Here is a 19,044-nt window from a genome sequence, read left to right as displayed (position 1 = left end):
TTGTCATCTCTGAACACGCTTCCAGATCCAGCCGCCCTCGGGTTCCCTTTCGCAGATCCATCAAAGTTGAGTTTGATGAAGTCTTTTTGAGGGCACACGAAAATGTTTGGAGACTCACAGGGAGGGGATTTTTTGTTTCCAAGAGTTAGTATTCAACATGTTGGGTTTTAGGCTTAATCCTGCCATTGTTTGACCTTCCTGAGGATTGGTTTCCCAATCCCCTGGGTACTAGTTCTCAGCTAGGATCGTTTCTCTTATATTCTAGACAATCATTCCCCATAATTCTATTATCGTTCCCTTTTCCCTTTTGAAGATTCTTTTGTTTCTTTCCTTACACACCGCCCAGAGTAGGAATCATAATGATATCTGCCAAGCGTGGTTTAGAATGGGATTCTAGTAAGGCTTCCTTCTCAATTTATCCACTATTGCTTTCATGCGTTTTTGATCCCTGTCACTAAAACCGAAATGTTGCTCATGGTTTTCCTAGAGTATTTCACTATAGCTATAGGTGTTTGTTAGAAGTTCCATTGATTCTGAGTGTCCTCCACAAGTGCAACAGGCCGATGGTCCCTACAACCCCTTTATTGTGAGTTGATCCCGGGTTAGTCTTCTACCATGCTGAGTTATCCACAGGAAGAAAGAAATTTTTGTCCATAAGTTATCTTGCCAGATTCTATCCCATATGGGTGGCCCTTGCTAGTGGTGGTGTGTTGTTTATAGGTGGTAGCCTTCTTGAATGGTGAATATCCCTTTGATTTTGTACCCCCATCTTATTATATCCAGGCCTTCCGATATTGCAATTTTCAGGGTCTCCATCTCTTTCTCATATGTTGCCCACTGAATGGATTCAGGAGCATCCGGCGAGTCTTGTTTCTACTTCCATTTTCTCCAAAGTTGTCTCGTGTTCGGGCTCCACAAATTTTTCATTATCTAATTTAAGAGGTTATTGGTGAATTGACATATTTCCCCCAAATCAGGTCTATTATGTAATTCTTCTCTCTGCTGCCACACCCCATTCCAGAAACTGGCTTTGTCTCCTCCCCTTATTTCCCAGAAGTTGTGAGTTCTTATTAGTTCCCTATTTTCCGATGCTAAATTCCATATCGTCGATCCCTTGATGTTTCCCTAGACTCTTAGCCTTCCTTCAATCGACCATGGAATTCCATATTTTCTCCCCCATATTTCTTTCCATAGACCAGTTCCTCCCTGAACCTATCTCCACCAAAGCTGGGCCCCCATGACTTGGTTTAGAGTATAAGGGTCTCTAAGACCCAACCCTCCTGCTTTTAATGGCTTGCTGAGCCAATGCCATGATAGCAGGGCCCATTCTTTTTTTCTATTTTTTTCCCTTGCCATAGAAATTTCTTAAATATGTTGATCATTCCTTGACACACCGTTTCGGGGACATCTTGACTAGATAATTGGTAGATCTAGATTGACCGAAGCATAACTTTCAGCAATATAACGTGACTTGCCATATTCAGTGATTTGAAAGTCCAGTTTTGCATTCTCCCTTAGATTTTCGCCAGCAGAGTCTTCCAGTTTTCCACTCTGATTTGGTGGAGACTTAGCTGAATTCCTAAGTATTTTGAAGGGATATTGCCTATGCGGAATCCCATAATTCTTGCCAAAAAGGCTTGAGATGGGGTTGTAGTATTGAAGAAAAATATGTCTGACTTATCCTTAATGATCTCCGTCCTAGAGGTGCTCATGAATCATTTAGGATTTCCATCAGGCCTCTGGCTTCCTTGAGGATTGCTTGCCCAAACATCATTATGTCGTCAAAAAATTGTTGATGTGTTAACGACAAATAATTTCCCCACATTTTGAGACCTGTAAATTGATCGCCTTGCACTTTTTATTTTACATATCTTCATAATCCTTCAGAAACCAATATAAATAAGAATGGGGACATTGGGTCACCTTGTCTAAGCCCCCTAATTGCATTGAACACCTCTGTAGGAGATCCATTGAGGAGAATTGAGAACATCGGGGTCGAGATCATCGACGATATCTAGCTTATCCATCTAGAATCAAAGCCAAACGCCTTTAGGATACCTTGTAGGTACTTCCAACTCAGGTGGTCATAAGCTTTCGATAAGTCTAGTTTTATCATCATACCTTTTGTTTTTTGGCTCTTCAGAGAGTAAATTTCCTCTTGACCTGTAACAATTCCATCCACAATTTGCCTCCCTTTGACAAAGTTTTCCTATTCTTGGGAGATTAATCCAGGCGGGATAGGTTTGAGGCGATTCACCATGATTGTGGTCAGGATTTTGTATATTACATTGCAGAGAGCTATTGGTCTGAAATCTTGCGGTTCTTCTGAGTGGTCGGTTTTGGGGATAAGAGAAAGGAAAGTGGAATTCAAGGCCAGATGCATTCTTTTATTGCGTTGATACTCCTCCACGATTTCCACAATATCATCTCCCATGAACAACCAAGTTGCCTGAAAGAAATCGGTTGTGAACTCGTCTGGGCCCAGTGCTTTGTTTTTCGTAAGGCCTTTGATAATGTCTTCCACCTCATACTTGGTGATTTCCCTTAGAAGGGCCAGATTCTAATCTCGGCTCATTAATTGGGGAATATGCTGAGTTAATATGGATATATTCTTTGTCCTATCTATGTTGGGTTCTGTCAGTAAGTTTTGGAAGTGGTGGACTAGCAAGTTCTCCGTATCTTCCTTTTGAGTAAGATGATTTCCTTCTTGGTCCACTAGGGAGAAGATCTTGTTATGCTACCGGTGTTGAATCATCGCTTTGTGAAAAATCTAGTATTCCTTTCCCCTTCCTTCAACCACTGAATTCTTGATTTCTATTTCCACAATATCTCTTCCTGTTGCCTCCTTTCCTCTAATTTGTTTAATAGTTGTCCTTCTGCCTCCACTAGGGTTTCAGTTCTTACATCATTTAGTATATGTTGTTGTGCCTTCCTCACCTTTTTCTGAATCAGTTCCTGATCCTGGTGTATGTTACAAAACTCTTCCATGTTCCATTTTTTAATTTTATTTTTAAGTTCTTTGAGGCGGAGTTGGAAAGTATGCATTAGGTTTATACCTTCTTTCTCACTTTCTTTCCACAATTCCTTTAGTTTTCCAAGGAAGGTTGGGTCTCTTAGCTAGAAAGCTTCAAACCTGAACGATCTCTTCATTTTCCCTTGTTTCATATCCACCTCTAGTATAATCGTCTAATGATCTGAGCCCAACTAGGGTAGGAAGGACGCCTCATAGTAAACATCTTTGCTGATTAGGTTTTTAGTTGCCAAAAATTTGTCATGGTGAGATGTTATTTTCCTATTTCCTCCTCGTCTATTGTTCCATGTATACCTTCCATTGATTGTTGGGATGTCCACCACATGTAGCTCTCCTTGGATGTCCCTGAATTGTTCCATTTTGGGCTCCTCCCTTCTAATTCCTCCTTTTTTCTCCTCTAAGGATGTTATCAGATTCAAGTCACCTACTATCAGCCATAGCTTTTCATCATGCATCTGGTTTAGGGTCTTTATATATTTTAGGAAGTTTTCCTTTTCAATTGGGATGTGTGGGCCATAGACTATTGAGAGCATGAACCATTCTTTAGTTCCTTTGTTGAGGAACCTACCTGTGAGTATGCGCTACATCCCTATCCAATAATTTGCTTGTACTTCTGTTGGGTTCCACAATATCGGTATCCCTCCTGCACTTCCTTTTGCATCCGTTACTACTACCTCATACCTTGGTTTCATCTTCCTTAGAATCTCTTTTAGTTTTTCTCCTGTTATCTTAGTTTCTTGGAGAAGCATAATTTGTGGCTTTTCTTTTTTCAATCACAAGTATCTCTATTTTCCTCAGCTATTTAGGCCTCTTATATTCCAAGATATTACTATCATTGGGAAACTTTGTTAAGTTGTTGGTATACCGCTGATAGCGGTACCACCCTGCCTTTGTTCACCAACATCTCTCCCATTATCTGTATCGATTCCTGTAAATTTCTCCAGCCTCTTTTCTTCTCACTTTTTGCTTTGTTTTGGTACTCCTTAGGGTTTTCTTGGTGCATTCCTAGTTGTTCTGCAATCTCAACCTGTGCCTATCCTTGTTTGGCTTTGTATTGTTGAAAGGTCTCTTTATAAAGTTTCTTTGGTCCTCTCAAATAAATCTTTCGTTTGAGTGCCTCCATTCATTCACCAATTTATTAAGGACTTCCTCTTCAATGCTGAGCTCCTCCCCCTTGCTTGGGTCAATTTCCATTGTAGTGGTTTCCATCCCTACCTGTTCATCTTTATCTGTGAGATCTATTTGAGCTTTCCGCTTGGGTGTTGTTTTTTCTTCACTAGAACTATTCTCTTTTCCTTTTTCCTGACAATCCATGGGTTGGGTTTCACTCTCTACTTCTTCTTCCACCTGTAGTACTTCATCTCTATTTTTACTACTTGACTGAGCTTGGTTATATTTTTATGGGTTGTGGAGTCCCTTTGGTAGCCTTCTCTTGTTCTTTACCTCTTGGAACCCCTCATTTCCTTCTTGTGTGGTCTACGACTGTTTTTCCTTTAACTGCGGACCTTCCTGGTTCAGTGGACATTGTTTGAATAAATGGCCATATTCATGGCACCTTTGGCATCTGAACGAAATATGCTCATAGTTCAAGGTCTGTTGCCATATGTCTTCATGGTTCTAGCTCCTCTCATTCGAGTATGAGTTCTGTTATGTTCATATACACACAGATTCTTGCATAGGATGTATATCGACCTCTTTTTGTGGTTTCAACGATTTTGACAAATTTTCCTATTGTGTTCCTGATTCTCTCTAATATTTTTGGATCCCATAAGTCCATTCGGAGTCCAAAGAGTCTTACCCATACAGGGGCTGCCAAAAATTTCTCTTTATTGGGGTCATAACATTCCTCCCAATATCGCATGAACAAACCAACATTATAAAGGAAATAGGGGCCATTTTCAAATACTCTTTTTTTATCGTGCAGGTTTGAGAAGATCACTGTAAAGAAACCTCTAGCTCCTAAGTTAAGTTTGATATGGCCTTTACAAGGAAGAATTAAAAAAAGAGTTGATAAATAAATTAAATTACCAAGAAAAATTTTATTTTTTTAATCAAAATTTTGAATATTGATTTCATCATCAAAATGTTCAATTTTTAATTAAAAATACGCTGTGTATTTTTCAGAATCACATATAAATCTAAAGCCCTTAAATCTACAATCAGAAATCTTTTATTAAAAAAAATAACACCTTAATCTAAAACTGTAAATCATGACCATATTTTCATTTAATCAATGATTTACATGAATTTTAATCTTACCATCAAACATTTAAGCATCCATCTAAAATCCTAACATGTTAATCCAAAATTTGGATCATTTAATTAAAAAATTACAAGTAACGTAATATGTTGAAACAATGGTGTGCGCATGAATTTTCAAAATTGCTGATCATAATCCACATTTTAATACCTTGAACAATTATATATATTCACTTGAAGTTGCTTCTGTCGCTTGTCTGAATGGAAAACAATCTAAATCTCCCGAAGCAAAACCATGTTAATCTCTTCCAAAAGGATGTGCACGTAGGTTATAAATGCTTCTTGTACGTGTGAAAGAAGACCAATAGCAAGCAACAACGTAGATCAACAAAATCTGATATCTTGAGAAATGGACGAATCTTTTTCAAAAATCTCATACTGAAGACTGAAGTGTCAATTTCAGAGTCACATATGGAAGCTATTAGACCAGGAAATGAATTTCAGAGTCAATTTCCGACTGTAGTGGTATTAGACAAGGACTTGAATGTGGTAAAGAAAGAAAAGAAAAGAAAAGTTTATAAGACAGATTGTTTCTACCTTTACTTGATATAATTCTAAAAAAGAGTTGTCAGTGTAGTCGACCCACGCACGCCTAGCCTGCTACATGTTTACATTTATGGAACCCTAAGGATCCGCGCCGTGAACAACACGCCAGAGTTACTCCATGTACCTCTTTTCAGAAATGGGCAAATGATTGATACGATGTGTGGGTGGATTGCAATGAAATCTGTCACGCCCCCAATTCTTTTTTCCTTAAATTGGCTGGGCGCAGCACCGCCTAAGTAACCAACATCCTCCATTGTTAGCCTACTTTGCGAACTATGCCTTAACATTCATCATAAACATGAATTATTATATTAATGTGCGGAAACCATTAATAACAACATGATAGAACAACAACTTAAACACAATCATATGCAAGATAAATCTTTTATTATATATGAGAGATTTTGTACAATGACCGAGAGCTTGGCTCGACCGGCGTTTTATACCCGGGTTGGGTGCCCACACATGCAAGAGCGCACGGTGGTCACACTTCAACCTCAACCGAAATACAACTCACAACCGAACACAAGTTTTCCTTGCCCAAATGGGTGGGCGCGCCCATGCACAACCCACACCAACCGCAATCCAAAACTCGTTCCTCGTCCGGCGGGCGAGCGCCTTAGAATGCCCTCCACCTGCACCTTCAACCACCCTTACAACCTTCGTGCAGCTCGTGCCCTTCGCCCAGCAAGCGGGCGCATCCCTTGCGCCTTGCTGCGGCTCTACACTTGTGCGCACTCCTTGTTGATCGATGGAAGATGAGCGATGTTCAATGATCAAAATGCCATCTTCGTTTGCTTGTTTATGCTCCTCCTTCGTGTGAAGGCTGCACCCATGGCTGACCCCTCCACACGCTTCCAACCAACGCGTCCTCAACGTTATGCAACGCCACCATATGGTTGGCTCGCCCTTCGTTTGCCCCACTCCATGGTCAACTCGTTTGGAAAGTCATCCAACTCGCCCTATAAACCCACAAACACCCATTCATTCGCATATATGCCACACCTTGGTTGCTCGCGCTTCCTCTTTCGTGCCTTAGTCGATTTTGGTGGAGGAAGGAGCGCGCGCCCGGTTGCTCATGAACCGCAGGACGTTACATCCTCCCCCACTTGAAATCATTTTCGCCCTCGACAATCCCGACTGCCTCAGTATCTTTCCTTCATACTTCGCAATCTTCTTCTTCCATCTCCAAAGTGAGTCCTCCAATTCCCAGCTCTCTTCCTCTGGTGCATTCTTCCATCTGACAAGATACTCCCGTTTCATGTGGCAACCAATCCCTGTAGTTCTGAAGCTCAAAATCTTATCCAACTCCAGTCCTGGCTTGTCCACAATCCCGACTGGTCCTCTCGGCAGTTCAGCTCTCTTTGGATGATGAACATCAAGTCTGCATCTCTTCAACTGACTTATGTGAAAAATTGGATGCTTCATGTGCATATGGTGTGGAAGTTCCAGCTCATAAGCAACTTCCCCCACTCTCTTCTTCACTCAGAATGGTCCCTCATACTTCCGTGTCAGTTTGCTCGCAGTGCCCTTGGATGGCTGAAACTACTCCCTGGTAATCTTGAGAAACACCATATCTCCCACACTGAAGTGCGCATCTCGTCTTCCTCGATCAGCATATTTCTTCATTCTGCTTGCAGCTTCGTGCAAGCGCAACCGTGCCAACTCTAAGGTCTCATCCCAAGCCTTCATGAACTTCTTCGCATGAGGACTCCTCAAAAACCCTCCTGTCACTACGGTGTGCGGTGCAACCGGCATCTGCCCATTCACCAACTCAAATGGACTATACCCCATTGCAGAACTCTTTTGAATATTGTAGCTAAACTGAGCAATATCCAAGAGTTTAGGCCAATTCTTCTGATCAGCCATCACATAATGTCGCAAGTAGTCCTCCAGCAATGCATTGATCCTCTCGGTCTGTCCATCTGTCTGCGGATGGTAACTCGAACTCATCAACAACTTTGTCCCGACTAGCTTGAACAATGTGGTCCAAAATCTGCCTATAAAACGCGGATCTCTATCCGACACAATGCTCAATGGCATCCCTCAATACTTCACTATGTTCTTAAAGAACAATTCCGCAGTCCGCTCGGCTCCACAAGGTATCTTTGTCAGAACAAAGACAACATACTTGGAAAAACAATCAACCATGACCATTATCCCATTATACCCCTGAACCTGTGGCAACTGAGTGATGAAGTCCATCGAGACACTCATCCATGGTCTCTCAAGAATCGGTAAAGGCTGCAACAGTCCTCCTTGCCTCTGAGTATCTGATTTGTCCTGCTGACAAATGATGCACGTATGTACATACTCCTCTACATCCTCTCGCATCTTCTCCCAAAAGAACCCTCTCTCTAACAATGCCAAAGAACGACGCATCCCTGGGTGGCCAGCCCATGGCGAGTTGTGGCACTCCTTCAAAAGGTGCCTCTTGAGCCCAGATGACTTTGGAACATAGAGCCGGTTTCCAAAGAACAAGAACTTGTCTCGTAGAAAGAACTTTTGTGTCTTCCCCTCTGTTATCTGCTTCACTATATTCTGCGCCAAAGTATCGATTTCAACACTTTCCTTGATCTTATTTTGCATCTCTTCTGACATCTGAACTTGACTCCTACTCCTAGCTACCTGGTCTTCTCCCTCCAATGCTGCAAGTTGTCCCTTCCTGCTAAGGGCATCTGCTACCGCATTGTGTCTTCCCAGTCTATACTCAATAGTCATGTCGAATTCTGCCAAGAAGTCCTGCCAATGAGTTTGCTTTGCAGAAAGCTTCAGTTGTGATGCAAAATAACTTGCTGCAATGTTGTCAGTCTTGACAACGAACGGCTTCCCAATCAGGTAATGCCTCCACACATGAAGAAAGTGAATGATTGCAGTCATCTCCTTCTCATGAACCGGATACCTCCGTTCTCTATCCTGCAACTTTCGACTCTCGTACGCCATCAGATGCCCATCCTGCATAAGAACCCCTCCTATGGCAAAATCAGAAGCATTTGTGTGTACCTCAAATGGTCTCTCGAAGTCAGGCAACTTCAGTATCGGTGCTGTAACCATCCTCTTCTTCAAGTCATCAAATGCCTCTTGACATTTGTTCGTCCAACTCCACCTCTTGTCTTTCTTCAATAGGTATGTCAGTGTCGATGTCACTTTGGAGTACCCCTCTACAAACTTCCGTTGGTAGTTGGTCATGCCCAAAAAAACCCTCATCTCATGGACATTCTTCGGTTCAACCCAGTCCTCGATCGCCTTCACTCTGCTCGGCTCCATCTGTATGTACCCTTGACCAACAATATGCCCAAGGAACGGAATCTCAGTCTGAGCGAACACACACTTAGACTTCTTCAAGAACAACTGATTTTCCCTCAGTGCCTCAAACACCATCGCCAAGTGCTTCTTATGATCCTCCATGTTGTCACTGAACACCACTATATCGTCCAAGTATACTACTACGAACAAATCCAAGTATGGTCGTAGGACATCATTCATCAAAGTGCAAAATGTAGCAGGAGCATTGCACAACCCAAATGGCATAACAAGGAACTCAAAGCTACCATACCTTGTTACTATCGCGGTCTTCTTCTCGTCTCCTTCAGCGATCCGCACTTGATAATACCTATGCCTCAAGTCTAGCTTGGAAAACACTCGAGCTTTCGCAAGCTTGTCAAAGAAATCAGCAGCCAATGGCAAAGGATACCTGTTCCTTACCGTCTGCTTGTTCAATGCATGGTAATCACAACACATCCGTAGCTCATTCGAATTCTTCTTCCGTTGGAACAATACCGAAGCTCCATAAGGGGACCTTGAAGGTCTGATGAAACCTGCATCAGCTAACTCCTTTGGTTGTCATTTCAATTCCTCCAACTCAGGTCTTGACAACCGATAAGGTGCTTTCACCGGGGGTTGCTTTCCTGGCTCAAGCTCAATGCTATGGTCCACTGCACGCCTTGGTAGAAGCTTCTTTGGTAGCTCATCAGGCATCAAATTTGCATATTTGCTCAGCACCTCAGAAATCTCGGCTGGAACAAGCGTCCCCACTCCATCACCTTCGACATCCTTGAACATCATCGCATATGTCTCCATATCTGACTCCTTCATAGCCTTCTCCAAACTTAGTGCCGAAACATGCTGCACCTTGACTTCCCTCCTTTGCTTATGAGTGGGCAAAGTCCAAGTTTGTGACTGTCCAACCAGCACCACCTCATCACAGAAGGGGACAACAATAACCTTGTTGCCCTTCAAGAAATCTTGTCCGAGTATCATATCGATGTCATTCATCTCCATCACTGTGGAGCCAACCTCCACTAAAACTCGGCCAAATTAAAATTTATGATTTGAAATTTGAATCTCTTTACTTAGGTATGAGGTTTCGATGGATTTTAGGACTTCTAGAACTTCTTACAAGAATTAGGAGATTGTGGAATTAATAGCCTAACGATTTATAATGATTTTTAGGGCAGAACAATGAATGGAATGATCGATTCAATTTTATTTATTTTATTTCAAATGAATAAAAAAAATAAATTTTGCTGATTTAAATTATGCAGACAAATAAATTTCAATATAATTATTGTTGAAAACATGTCTTAAAAACTTATTAATCATTAAAAAAATCTTAATTCAATAGAAAAAAATAACTCTTTTACAATGAAAAAAATATCAAATATTTGATATAACATATTTTTTCTCGACTCGGTGAAAAAAAATATCAATTATTTGATATAACACACTTTTTCTCGACTCGATGAAAAAATTGAAGTACTTTTTCTCCACTACCCCTGATACGACGAAATAAATCTATTGAAGAGGTCATCACAGATTGGGATATGAAAAAATCGTTCGTCAATAGTGGGAGGAAACCCACTGTCATAGGACAAAGATTCATGAACCGACTTTACCAAAGACCGACCTAATAACATCACGATTCACTTGAAATTCCTTCCCTGGATTTTATTCTAACGCGTTATATTTTATTGGTTTATATAAAATCTAGGTTTTTTTTCCTTATAAAATAAATTACATAACGAGGAAAAATCTATTAATGATGATGGATAAATATTTAAATTTAAGTTAGACAGCAATTTTATTTTAAAAAATAATTTAACACTATCATATTTATATATATAATTTCTATCTATTTATTAATTTTTTTCATTTTATATTAAAAATATATGAATGAAAATAATATTTATGGTAGTTCTAATTTATATTTATTAGTAAAGGAAATTTTTCCAAAAATAAATATAGATTTTTTAATATTTAAAAATCATATTTATAATGATTAAATGAATGTTTATTGAAATTACGTTTGATTTTTTTAATTATAATTATAAGTAAGTGTAATAATTATTTAATTTGTTTTTAAAATTTTGTTTTAAGATTTTAATATAAGGCATTTTTAAATTATTATAAGTTTGATGGGTTAAAAAGTTAATATTAAAATAAATATTTTGAATTTTAAATCAATATGGGTGTGTAAAATATTTTGAGTTAAGATGTTTTTTATCTTTCACTTTCTTAATATTATATAGATGACAACTTTTTTAGCACAACCATTTTTAGAAAAAATTCAACTCTTTTATTATGAAGCTCAGTAGAGTTTGTTACTCTTACAATGATGTTGATTTTTTTATTTACTATAATTGAAATAAAGAAATATGATAGATCTTTTATATTGGATTTGATCACCTCTTCATGGTATCTTAATTTTTTGTTATCCTCTAATCTTTTATCACACCACAATTTTTTTTATTAAATTTAGATGTAATACTATTTATACCATTATTTTTATTCTTCACATTGACCTTTTCATTTATTTCCTAATGGTTTAACTAAGACTTGAAATACTAGTTACCTATTATTACTCATGTTCTCAATGGGGATAAATGCTTGCTTCTATGAAAATGATAAAATATCATACATTACCTTTACTTTTAAAATTACAATTTATAAAACATTTTTATATTTGCTTGATCTCTTCCCATGGTTTTATAGAGAATTTATAATCCCAATATGCACAAGCATATAAGGTGACATGAGTGATTTGATTCTCAAAGAAGATATTCTTTTTATCCCATAGCAAAAAGTTCCTTGATGTACATTTATTTTCTGTTTCATAATAAACATTCCACCCACCATTTATTATTTTCCCAGTACAATAGTTCTCGTTGAGCTACCTATGAAGATGGAATCACATATATTTGTATAAAGTCACCTTCAAATTATTGTTATCATACAAAAAAACCTAGCTTAAGAAACTTTTTGCAATTCATTAATTTTGTGAGTGGTAATAGTCATGCCTATACTATAATATAAATCCTTAGGATTTTTAGTTACATGTGGGATGACAGTGACTCATTGCCATACAAATAATATCATTAGTGTAAAACAAAAGGTTGATGACTATACTAGTAATAGTTGAGATGACACAACCTGCTCCTTCGAAGGAATCCTCGAACTTGTCAACCTATATGCCAAACAAGGTTAAGGAACAGTGGAAAACTTCTATCTAACTTCTATCTTACTCTTAAATTGAAAGGAACTTTGACCTATTCTAAATTATAGTCCAACCCTTATGTCAAGATCTTACATTCAAATGGATTGTAGGCATAACAAGGTACTCTAGAGTTGCATAATAACTCAAAATTTTGGTTTAGCCTTACCTTATTTTCTATAACTTTCTATATATAAGTTTTTAAAACTAATTCAATTAAATTAAGCATAATGATTCTATAGAAATTGTTTGTTTGTTTGTTTGTTTTTTTTTTTTTTAATATATACCATAATACTTTAAATTTAAAAATTACAAATACATTACCTCCTCCTAAATTAAAAAACATCATTACTAAATTAAAAAAACTCTTAAAATTATATCTCAATAGTTTTTAATACCCTCAAATTTCTTGTTAACTAATTTCTTAACTTTAAACTAACTAACTAACTAATTACTAAATTAAAAAAACTCTTAAGATTATATCTCAATAGTTTAATACCCTCAAATTTCTTGTTAACTAATTTCTTAACAAACAAACAAACAAACATTTTATATAACTATAATTGGAATATAATTACTATATTAACTTTAATTGAATGAACGAATGAAAAAATTAACTAATATTTATAACAAACTAATTATATTTTCTATAAATATTTTTGGAATATAATTATTATATAAATTACAATTTTATTATTTTTTGGTTAAATTTTTTTTATTAGAGGTAAAGGGATATGATTTCTCACTGGTCAGGTTAATTTTTTATTAGATTTAAAAGGATACAGTTTATTCAAGAATTAGTAGATATTTTAAGATAGGAATTATGATTTTTTATTTTTTATTATGGTTTTATATGTATTTATTTTATTAGATTTTATATAGAAAAAATATCATATTTTTGCTTAGATAATAATGGAAATATGGTGGAAATTTTTGGAAATCCAATTTATATTTATTAAATTTCAAGATTTTGAGTGCTCCACTAAATTTTTGATGATGTTGAATCTATTTACAATATAAAATATAGGATTTAAAGCTCTCACCATAAAATTTATTTGAAAAATTAACAACCAACCCATTTAAATTTAAATAAATTTTAATATTATATAAACATCAATTAAATACATTTATTAACTTGTTTAGGTAGTAAAGTTCTAAAATAAATAAAATAATATATTTTAATTCAATTTTAATATTATATAAACATCAATTAAATAAATTTAGTGGATTGTTGATAAGGTGGAATGGTTATTATCTTCTTCCTCAAAATTTAAATTCTTATCAGTAATTATGTTATAAGGCGTTTCCCTCTGAGATCAATTCTCTCCAGTGTCATCGTGTTTGGTTGTAGGCCATCGATCGTTTTGTTAGACGATTAAAAACCTTTACGTCATTGGATCATTACAAGCCATGGAAAATCCAGCAAGAATCAGGCACTAACCGCCTCCGATGATTACGATGCGATTTGGAACTATTATACCTATCCCTTTATTAACGAACCATCTTCACCTTGCTACTATTTAAATATGGCTATAACCCTGGTTCTTCATTATTTTTCCAGTTTTGGCTGAGGCGGGGCAGTTACAGCAATTAGTTACAGTAATTCGAGGTGCTGGAATCGACTCTACACTCGACTACACTACAGTGAACGACACAGCAGCTGCGACACCGATATGCCACCTCTGATATTGATAAAGATCAAGATGAAATAGAATAATTAATCATTTTCAGACTACTATATATTTTATATTCGTATGTTGTATCTTTGCTTGGTAGGGTGTCATTTTGACCTTTGTATTATTTGTAAATTCAAATACAAGTTGAATAACTTCAGCAGAGAGTAGTTCTTGATGGACCGCTTTTCCTTGATGAGGGAACTTGAGCACTGGAAAGACTGAATACATGGCGGCCTTCATCTCGTTTACCCAACTCCATCCCAGTAGAAGGTTATAACCGAGAGGAGCATCTACTGCTTCCACTTCTACTGATACCGTCTTACCACCTAACTCGACCGGGAAGGTCGGGATGATTCCATGTAGCTTGAAAGAGTTCCCATCAAATGCTTTTCACACTGTAGCCAAGGGAGAAAGCTTAGGGGAAGCCCTCAAGACTGACAACAACATGACGCAGGTTTGAAATTAACGAGTCGTTAGCATACGTTAGCATATCGTCTTATTGTCAATTCCAGTGTTGATGTTAATGCAACATATGAGCAGGCAAAGGCCAACAATTGGAAAAGCCTACTGAAGGCCCAGGGCATCCAATCGAGATGAGTCTTTTTTCAAGCAAAGCCAAGACCAGGGAAAACGCTTTCCGTCAGTGTCAGCAAATATTTCTTTTAGGTGGTTTCTCTTTTTCTGTTATAAGTTTTTAGAAACAGGTGTCTACACTATTCCTGTTATAAGTTTTTAGAAGCACATCTCCTCACACCTAATAACATGATTAGTATTGAATATAAATCTACTTGAATTGATGATAAATAATCCACGAGGTGCTCAATAAAGTAGAAACATATTCATTCTCGTTAATTTAATAATTATATACAAACATAGTACCGTACCCAGTTAGTTAATAGGCTTTTAAAAGCACCACTCCTAATGAAGTTAGTTTTATTCCACTACACTAATGAAATAGAAACTTGGTTGTAACGTATGTGATCGACACAGAAATGAATTAAAAAAAATGTGCATGAGTGGAGAAATGTCTTAAATAACCTACTTTATTTGAGATTTTAATTCTATATATTATTAGAGAACTTTTTAGGTTATTTTGAGACTTTATTTCTATATACTATTAGAGAACTTTTTAGAATTTTTAGGTTGTTTACTGAGAGGATGAAAGATCGAATATATTTTTGCTAATATTTTATTAGCTGTGTAGTGGTTGATTCTTCATTGTAAAATTCAAATGTCTTAAATAACCTATTTTATTTGAGACATTATTTCTATATATTATTAGAGAACTTTTTAGATTCTTCACTAAGATGATGAAAGATAGAATATATTTATTAGCTATGTAGTGGTTTATTGTACATTGAAAAATTCAAATGTCCTAAATAACCTACTTTATTTGAGACTTTATTTCTATATATTATTAGAGAAATTTCTAGATTCTTCACTACGATGATGAAAGATAGAATATGTTTTTACTTACGACTAATTGTTCATTGAAAAATTCAAATGTCTTAAATAACCTACTTTATTTGAGACTTTATTTCTATATATTATTAGAGAACTTTTTAGGTTCTTCACTAAGAGGATGAAAGATGAAATATATTTTACTTTATTTCTATATATTATTAGAGAACTTTTTAGATTCTTCACTAAGATGATGAAAGATAGAATATATTTTTATTAAATCTATATAAATTAAACTATTGATTTTGTAACTATATTTAAACATAATTTATAAGCATGTAAAAACTTCATACATACAATAAACTTGTGAATACCATGCATATTCACCCCACTTTACCATGGATATTATTAATTTGTGAGTTACAATACCATTGGAAAATAATTGGACAATACCATGGCTTATCAATACCATATGCCCAAAAGCCATATTTAAATTTAACTAATAAGCACATAAAAGCTTAACACTTACAATAAAATTACAATATAACAAGACTTTTAACCATGGATATTCACCCCCATTTTACCATGCATATCATTAACTTGTAAATAAGCTTTGTTACATGACCATGGGCCTATTCTATGGCTTATCAATACCAAATGCCCAAAAACTATAAGTAATTTCGCAATCAAAATAATTTCATTTTGTAACATTTTTTTGATTAAATCTAAAAAGAAAAAAGATTATAATTACTTTTGAGACATATTTAAACCCTCTTTCCTCATCACTATTAAAAATATTTTGTAGATATTCTAGAGAAAGAGGAGATAGAGAGGGAGGGAATAACATAGACATGGAGATAGACACGGAGACAGTGACAAGGGAGAAATGGAGAGAGAGCGAGGAAGAGAGGAGAGGACAAGGAAGATAGAGAGAGGAAGTTTAATTTTAGATGTCAAACATGGACACATCCTAATGTTCACACACATGTATAGGGGAAATTAAATTAGTTTTATGATACTAGGTAATCTAGGTAATCATATGATGAATATGTGCACACTCTTGCTTTTGTTTCACTATACATTTGGGTTTATAAGTGGAGATATGGAAATTTGGCAATAACTATAAGTTTGGGTTTATAATTGGAGAAATGGAAATTTGACAATAAAAGAGGTGAACAACCCATCAAAGAGGTGAACAAGAGTGAACAGAGAATGTGTTGGTTTGAGTATAGAAATGGAAATAAAAATGATTTGGAAATATATTTTTTATGTTTTAAAATTGTTTTAGGTATTAATAGGTGGCAACTCTAAAAAAAATTAATTGGAGATATTTTTTTTAATTTTGTAAATGTTACTAAGTAGAAATAAAAATGGTTTTCGATCATTTTTTCTACTTTAATTGTTATATATGTTTAAATAACTACATTATATTCAATAAAAGTGAAGTTACTTGCTCAAGAGAATGATTGTTAGTTAAAGGAAAACTACTTGCATTTAAGTTGAGAAAGGTTAAAATTGTGAGTAGAAATATAATAATCCTAATTAAATATTTTAATAATTTTTTTGATATTATATTTTTAAATAAATATTTTTAATATTTAGTATAATAGTAGAATTTTTTGGGCAAATAATGAGTTATTTATTATATTTTTAAAATTGTTTGTTTTTTAATAGTGTTTAGGAGACAAAAGTGTTGGTTGGTATGTGCATGGAATTAAAAATTGAAAAATAAATTTTGTTTTAAAAATAGTTATTTTCATTATATATTTTCTTTTAAAAGACCTTGTATTAAAAAAATAAGATTGTATTTATAATAATCCACCATCACCAACGTGTCATCTCCCATCACCTCCCACCTCCCATCACCAACGCAATACTATCACTAATGCAATTGTTTAGAAATTAGATCGCATTCACCAATGCAAGAAGCAACACAGGGCATCCTCCTTTCTTTAGAAATTGGTTGTTCACACTCTTGCTTTTGTTTCACTATACCTTTGGGTTTATAAGTTTGGGCTTATAGGTGGAGAAATTGAAATTTGGCAATAAAAGAGGTGAACAACCCATCAAAGACGTGAACAGAAGAGCAAACAGAGAATGTGTTGGTTTTGAGTATAGAAATGGAAATAAAAATGATTTGGAAATATACTTTTTATGTTTTAAAATTGTTTTAGGTATTAATAGGTGGCAACTCTAAACAAAATTAATTGGAGAAACTTTTTATTTTTATTTTTATTTTGTAAATGTTACTAAGTAGAAATAAAAATGGTTTTAGATAACTTTTATTTATTATATTTTTAAAATTCTTTGTTCTTTTTTAATAGTGTTTAGGAGACAAAAGTGATGGTTGGTATGCTCATGGAATTGCAAAATTGAAAAATAAATTTTGTTTTAAAAATAGTTATTTTCATTATATATTTTCTTTTAAAAGACTTTGTATTAAAAAAATATGATTGTATTTATAATAATCCATCATCACCAATGTGTCGTCTCCCATCACCTCCCATCACCAACGCAATAACATAACCAATGTAATACCATCACCAATGTAAGGAGAAACACAAGGCATCCTCCTTTGTTTAGAAATTGGATCCATTCCCCAACGCAAGACCATCACCAATGCAAGAAGCAACATAGGGCATCCTCCTTTGTTTATAAATTGGATCACATCCATTCCCAAGTATCTGATGCTCTTCACACTCCCTCACCATAGACATCAATTGATTCTCTTCACACTCCCTCGCCATAGACATCAACTGTCTGTACAATTTTACATAGGTGACTGAGTCTAATTTTATCTAGATAAATTGTGTTTTAAGGAGAAGTGACATCATAAACTCAAGCCCATCTACTTTTCTAAAAAGTGAAGAACTAATGTGCCACATATTGAAATCATTTATAGCTAGTCTTAATAGTTAGTTGTAGGATAATAAAGGCGTGGTTAATCTTGAGCACTATGCATGAAGAACTAATGTGCCACATCTCAAAACCATTTATAGTTAGCCTTAATAGTTAGTTGTAGGATAATGAAGGCATGATTATTCTTGAGCACTAAGCATTTTCGATTTATATTATTTCTTAGTTAGTGTTGACTTTGTCAAAACAACTAATCAACTAATCAGATCTCATCTTAAGTAAAATCTTATAAAAGGAATTTGCTTAGAAACATAAGAATGTTTTGGGAATCAATATTCTTGTGCTTATGTTTGCAAGTTTTTGTCTTCAACATTTGAATGTTATGGCTTATCAAGCAGCCAACCACCAATGTAGGGAGGCATATCGGCATATCCAGTGTTGTAGTAGTTTGCAAATGGGAAAGAGGTTGATATCACCTCCAAAGCTCCCAAAATACGCAGTGATTTGGGTGGTCAGATCCAAGATGATGAATTAATGACAAAGTATGCACATGCATAATGGATTTTTAAATGTCACGATTCTTCCCCAATTTATGCCTTACGGTGTTTCTTTTGCAACATCTGGTGCAATTGCTAGTTTAAATTCCTATTAAATGAATGACCTTTTTAATGAATAAGCTTTTATACTTCCTGATGTAATGACTTTATCCCAAAGTCAGTAATGAAATGCGTCTGAGTTATAAAATATAGGTCATTCTGATCATGATTTCCTCATCCACTGGTTGA

Source organism: Pinus tabuliformis, chromosome 3_1, assembly GCF_031772625.1.
Source record: "Pinus tabuliformis cultivar Carrire ecotype Pingquan chromosome 3_1, CPIR1, whole genome shotgun sequence".
Taxonomy (NCBI): domain Eukaryota; kingdom Viridiplantae; phylum Streptophyta; class Pinopsida; order Pinales; family Pinaceae; genus Pinus; species Pinus tabuliformis.
This window is presented reverse-complemented; position numbering follows the sequence as displayed.